The sequence below is a fragment of the Gopherus flavomarginatus genome, chromosome 10 (genome assembly GCF_025201925.1).
Source record: "Gopherus flavomarginatus isolate rGopFla2 chromosome 10, rGopFla2.mat.asm, whole genome shotgun sequence".
Classification (NCBI taxonomy): domain Eukaryota; kingdom Metazoa; phylum Chordata; order Testudines; family Testudinidae; genus Gopherus; species Gopherus flavomarginatus.
The window spans coordinates 23,019,649-23,025,782 of NC_066626.1; positions in this window are offsets into that span (position 1 = coordinate 23,019,649).

Here is a 6,134-nt window from a genome sequence, read left to right on the forward strand (position 1 = left end):
GCACGGAGCACCCCACCGCCTCTCAGCTCTTCTAATCGATCCCGGTTTGTTATAGACCAAGGACTTTTATACAAGGAAATTCTTTCTGGTGGACACCGGGAAGAATGGCAGCCGCAAAAACAGTTGGTGGTTCCAACTAAGTACCGGGAGAAGCTCTTAAGCTTAGCCCATGATCATCCCAGTGGCCATGCTGGGGTGAACAGAACCAAGGACCGGTTGGGGAAGTCCTTCCACTGGGAGGGGATGGGCAAGGACGTTGCCAAGTATGTCCGGTCTTGTGAGGTATGCCAAAGAGTGGGAAAGCCTCAAGACCAGGTCAAGGCCCCTCTCCAGCCACTCCCAGCTTAAGGCGATGCTCATGTCTGACCCTGTGCTCAGGGCCCCGGACTTTGACAAACCATTCCTGGTAACCACAGATGCATCTGAGCGTGGTATAGGAGCAGTGCTCATGCAGGAAGCAACAGATCACAACTTCCATCCTGTCGTATTTCTCAGCAAGAAACTGTCTGAGAGGGAAAGTCACTGGTCAGTCAGTGAAAAGGAATGCTATGCCATTGTGTACGCCCTGGAAAAGCTACGCCCATATGTTTGGGGACGGCGGTTCCAACTACAAACTGACCATGCTGCACTAAAGTGGCTTCATACTGCCAAGGGGAACAACAAGAAACTTCTTCGTTGGAGTTTAGCTCTCCAAGATTTTGATTTTGAAATTCAACACATCACAGGAGCTTCTAACAAAGTAGCTGATGCACTCTCCCGTCAGAGTTTCCCAGAATTCAGTAGTTAAAAAGTGTTCTTAAAATGTAGAAGTCTGTTAGTTATATACTTAGTAGTATATGTAAAGGTGCATGTGTTGTAGTAATCTGTTTATTTTAAAGTTCTAGAAGGAAATCGCCGCCAGTGAGCTTCCCCACTGTCTGCAATTTGGGGGGCGTGTCATAAACAGATAGCTAAGGGTTAATGTCTCTTTCACCTGAAGCACCTGACCAGAGGACCAATCAGGAAACCGGATTTTTTCAACTCTGGGTGGAGGGAATTGTGTGTCTGAGTCTTTTGTCTGCCTGCCTGCTTTTCTCTGAGCTTTGGAGAAGTAGTTTCTACTTTCTAGTCTTCTGTTTCTAAATGTAAGGACAAAGAGATCAGATAGTAAGTTATATGGTTTCTTTTCTTTGGTATTTGCATGAATATAAGTGCTGGAGTGCTTTGATTTGTATTCTTTTTGAATAAGGCTGTTTATTCAATATTCTTTTAAGCAATCGACCCTGTATTGTATCATCTTAATACAGAGAGCCCATTTGTATGTATTTTTCTTTCTTTTTATATAAAGCTTTCTTTTAAGACCTGTTGGAGTTTTTCTTTACTTCAGGGAAATTGAGTCTGTACTCACCAGGGAATTGGTGGGAGGAAGAAATCAAGGGGAGATCTGTGTGTTGGATTGCTAGCCTGATTTTGCATTCCCTCTGGGGGAATAGGAAAGTACTTTTTGTTTCCAGGACTGGAAACAGAGAGGGGGAGTCACTCTGTGTAGTTTCACAGAGCTTGTGTCTGTGTATCTCTCCAGGAGCACCTGGAGGGGGGAAGGGAAAAAGGATTATTTCCCTTTGTTGTGAGACTCAAGGGATTTGGGTCTTGGGGTCCCCAGGGAAGGTTTTTCAGGGGGACCAGAGTGCCCCAAAACACTCTAATTTTTTGGGTGGTGGCAGCAAGTACCAGGTCCAAGCTAGTAGCTAAGCTTGGAGGTTTTCATGCTAACCCCCATATTTTGGACGCTAAGGTCCAAATCTGGGACTAAGGCTATGATACAAGGCCTTTGACCTGATGTAGGGTACTGCACCGAACACCGAACCGAGTGGTTCACGATGCCCTGGTCAGCTGGGATGAATTTATGGCTGACATTCTGAACAGGGCTGAATGAAAGGAGAAAGGGACTTATAGCAAATGGAAAAGCAAGACAAGAGGCAAGCAGAAAGGCTCAGATAGGCCACACAGCTGTAGACATGCTTTGCTCACACAGTTCAACTTGCAGCAGAGCTCTCCTACCAAGACCAAAATCACCTTTCCTTCTCCTTTGCCCCCCAGCTCCACTCTGCCCCTTCCTGCTTAGAAAAATTCACAGCCACATATACAATGGTATAAACCAGTAACATTTCAAATATCTGCATTGAAACTTCTATTTTCCTGTTTCCACATTCAATTATCTCTCACAATATAGAGGCCCAGATCGAGCCCTGATATTAGCAGGTACAAACACACATGAATGCCAATTAAGTTTTCTGCACTGATTCCAATGGAGTTGTTGCTGGCCTGCTGCTAACGCCAGGGTTGAGTTTGGCCCAGAAGGTCCAGTTATTTTTTTTGTTGTTGTTTTTTTAAACTACAGTTTAATATCTGAGAGGCTAAGATTTTCAAACATGAGTAATGATTGGGGTACTCAGTTTGAAGCACTTTTAAAGGGATCTGACTTTTGGAAGGTGACTCAAGTCTCTTTAAGGTTTCTTGAATTGGACCCCCCCAAAAATTGAGGCACCAAAATCACTAGCTAGCCTGAAAATCTTGACCACAGTTTTATGAGTTACACAGACAAACCTGAAGTCTGATACTTGCCATCTAGTAATACAACTGTAACCCTTCTGCTCCTCTGAGTTGGCAGCAACAAGGGCCGGGTTCAGCATCCAGGGATTCTGTTTCAATAACACAATGCAAAACTGACTCGAGCCCCCACCCAGTGACCCGGGACAATTACATACCACCCCCCTGGGCGCCTCTAGGAGGCAACACTTCCCCACTCACAAGCACGGAGTCTGAGTGTAGCAAAATCCTTTTAATAAAGGAGGGAAACAATGCGGCATCACGTTGGAGAAATACCACAAACAGGATTATAACATAAACCATAAGCAAAAACCCACCTCCAAGAACATTTGTGTCGTGTCATAAACAGATAGTTAAGGGTTAATGTCTCTTTTACCTGAAAAGGGTTAAAAAGCTCAGTGAACCTGGCTGACACCTGATCAGAGGACCAATAGGGGGACAAGATACTTTCAAATCTCGGTGGAGGGAAGTCTTTTTTGTGCTGTTTGTGTTGTGGTTGTTCGCTCTTGGGACTAAGAGTGACCAGACATACATCCCAGCTCTCCAGATCTTTCTGAATCAGTCTCTCATGTTTCAAACTTGTAAGTAATTAGTCAGGCAAGGTGTGTTAGTCTTATTTTTGTTTCCTCAACTTGTAAATGTTTCTTTTTGCTGGAAGGATTTTACCTCTGTTTGCTGTAACTTTGAACCTAAGGCTGCAGGGGGGCCTCTGGTCTATAGGAATCTGATTATCCTGTAAAGTATTTTCCATCCTGATTTTACAGATATAATTTGTACCTTTTCTTTCTTTAATTAAAAGCTTTCTTTTTAAGAACCTGATGGATTTTTCCTTGTTTTAAGATCCAAGGGGATTGGATCTGGACTCACCAGGGATTGGTGGGGGGAAAGGAGGGGGGATGGTAAATTTCTCCTTGCTTTAAGATCCAAGGGGTTTGGATCTGTGTTCACCAGGGAATTGGTGAAGTCCCTCAAGGCAACCCAGGGAGGGGACGAAGTTTTGGGGGAACAGAGAGCGCCCCAGACACTGGAATTCTGGGTGGTGGCAGTATACCAGAGCTAAGCTAGTAATTAGGCTTAGAAGTGTCCATGCAGGTCCCCACATCTGTACCCTAAAGTTCAGAGTGGAGAAAGAAACCTTGACAGTTTGGCAATGTCCTTTCCCCCTTAGGGTCTTAAGTCCAATCACCCCAAAGTCCAACAACCCAAAAGTCTCTGGTCAGTGCCACCCTGGAGTTCAAAAGTTTATCTGCAGAGTTTTAAACTCCCCCCAGCCTGGGTGGAAATGGGGGGGGGCGCACACACACACAGGGTGTTAAGGGGCACCTTACATGGGCCAGGGCCAACTGCTCTGCCTCTCCATGGAGTTCTGCTGCAGCCTTCACCACGACCAGCTCCACTACACCCGCTGTGCCGCTCCTCCAGCCGACCCGTGAGCCACTCCAGCCATCCCCGCAAACTGCTCCACTCCACTCACTGTTCCATGGGCTGCTCCAACATGCTGCAAACTGCTCCGCTCTGCCAGCCGCTTAGCAATAGATCTTCAGGCTCCCCCACTAGTTAACACAGCACTCAGTGATCTCAGCTCAGTAAGCTTAGCTCTTTTAGTGATTTCAGCTTGTAGTAGGGGAGCCCTGGTGCTGGTGCACCATTGGCCCAACGTGAATTCAGCTCAGCAGCCTCTAGATAGACTCCTAATGGAATCAAAATTAGCTCTACTCAGTGGAGAGAGGAGAACATGCAATTGGTGTTCCAGGCCCATACCATCAAGTACACACACCAGTCCCCAACCTCTCTCATTTCAATGGGTTTTGGCACCCATGTCCCTTATCTAGCAAGTGCTATTTAATTGATATTAAGACATCTCTGTCATAAAGCAGTCTCATAGTTCCTCATTCACATAATCAGGGTGACACCACTTTATTCCTCCTGCCTCAATAACAAAGAAATTGGAGATCTCAGAGCTGTCAAAATAACCATCTCAGGCTGCTGTGGGCTATGCTAGATGGGGTGGGTGTGCCAATGCAAATACCTAAAATTCCTTTTCACACTCCCCATAATTCACCACCAGATGTCAGGGTAGATGTCATCCTGACTCTGCTTACACAATGGCTACATTCACACTTTACAGCACTGCAACTGGGGTGTGAAAAAACACCCCCCTGAGCGCTGCAAGATACAGCGCTGTAAAGCGTCAGTGTAATCAGGGCAGCAGCGCTGGGAGCGCGGCTCCCAGCGCTGCACGCTACACCCGTAAGGGATGTGGTTTACATGCAGCGCTGGGAGAGCTCTCTCCCAGCGCTGCCGCTCTGACTACACTCACACTTCAAAGCGCTGCCGCTGCAGCGCTCCCGCAGCGCTGCCGGGGCAGCGCTTTGAAATTCCAAATGTAGCCATACCCATATTCTTTTTGGTCTGGACAGCAGGCATCCTGTTGAACTTTCAAGAACAATTCACATACATTGGGGCTGGGGGAGGTAGATCACCTAAAACCATGGTCACAGAAGTAGCAAATAAAAGTCAAGATAAATCTCACTGCTGCTCTGTGAGGGTTTCTCTTACTTTTATTACAGAACAACTACCGGTTCCTACCTCACTTAATCTCAGCATTTCCCGCTTTCCAACAGCATCCACATTCCAGACAACTGCATCTGAAAGTATATACTGAATAAGGCTACACTTGCGAGTTATAGCACAATAAAGCAGCCCCAGGTGCCCTAGCTCACACCCTGGCCACACTGGCAAGGCATGTAGCGCACTCTGACTCTGCAGCTATAGCGCTGCTCGTACTGCACATTGGCGAATGCAATAACATTTGCTGCACCCCCGCTGGAGCGCCATGGCACCAGTGTGGACGAGGTGTTGCATTACTGCACTGTGATCAGCCTCCAGAAATGTCCCATAATCTCCTTAAGTCAAGTGGCCACTCTTCTCATTGTTGTGAGATGGCTGCAGGAATGCGGAAATGCCCTTTCAAAGCTCTGTTTTGGAGAAGCCGGCTGCTTATCAGCTCCAAGAAAAGCAAACATTTACTGTTTGCTTTGAGTGAGAGAGAGAGATGGGGTCTGAACTTACAAGACACCATGTTGACACACTCTCAGCACACCAGAAACCCACTCTCTCTCCTCCCCACATACACAAAACACATTCCCTGTCATACTCCACCCCCCACCCGCATTTGAAAAGCACGGAGCCTTCACTTGCATGCTGGGATCAGGGCCAGCTCCAGGCACCAGCCAAGCAAGCTCATGCTGAGGGCGGCAGATTCTAAGGGGAGGCATTCTGTCCAATCCTAGCCTGGTATGGCTGCTGTGACAGTGTACCCCATAAGGCTCTATGGGGTAAGGGTGCTTATAAATATATGTATGATATAACTGGAATAGGGTTTTGCTACATATGCCATGTAACATATCTATGTAAAGGTTATGATCTACTGGTTATGTTCATCCTAGTTGTATGCAGGCACCATTTGTGTATTAAAAGTTATGAACATTGACTGTATATTGCTTGATTTCCAAGTAACCTTAGTTAAAACATTTGGTCACTTC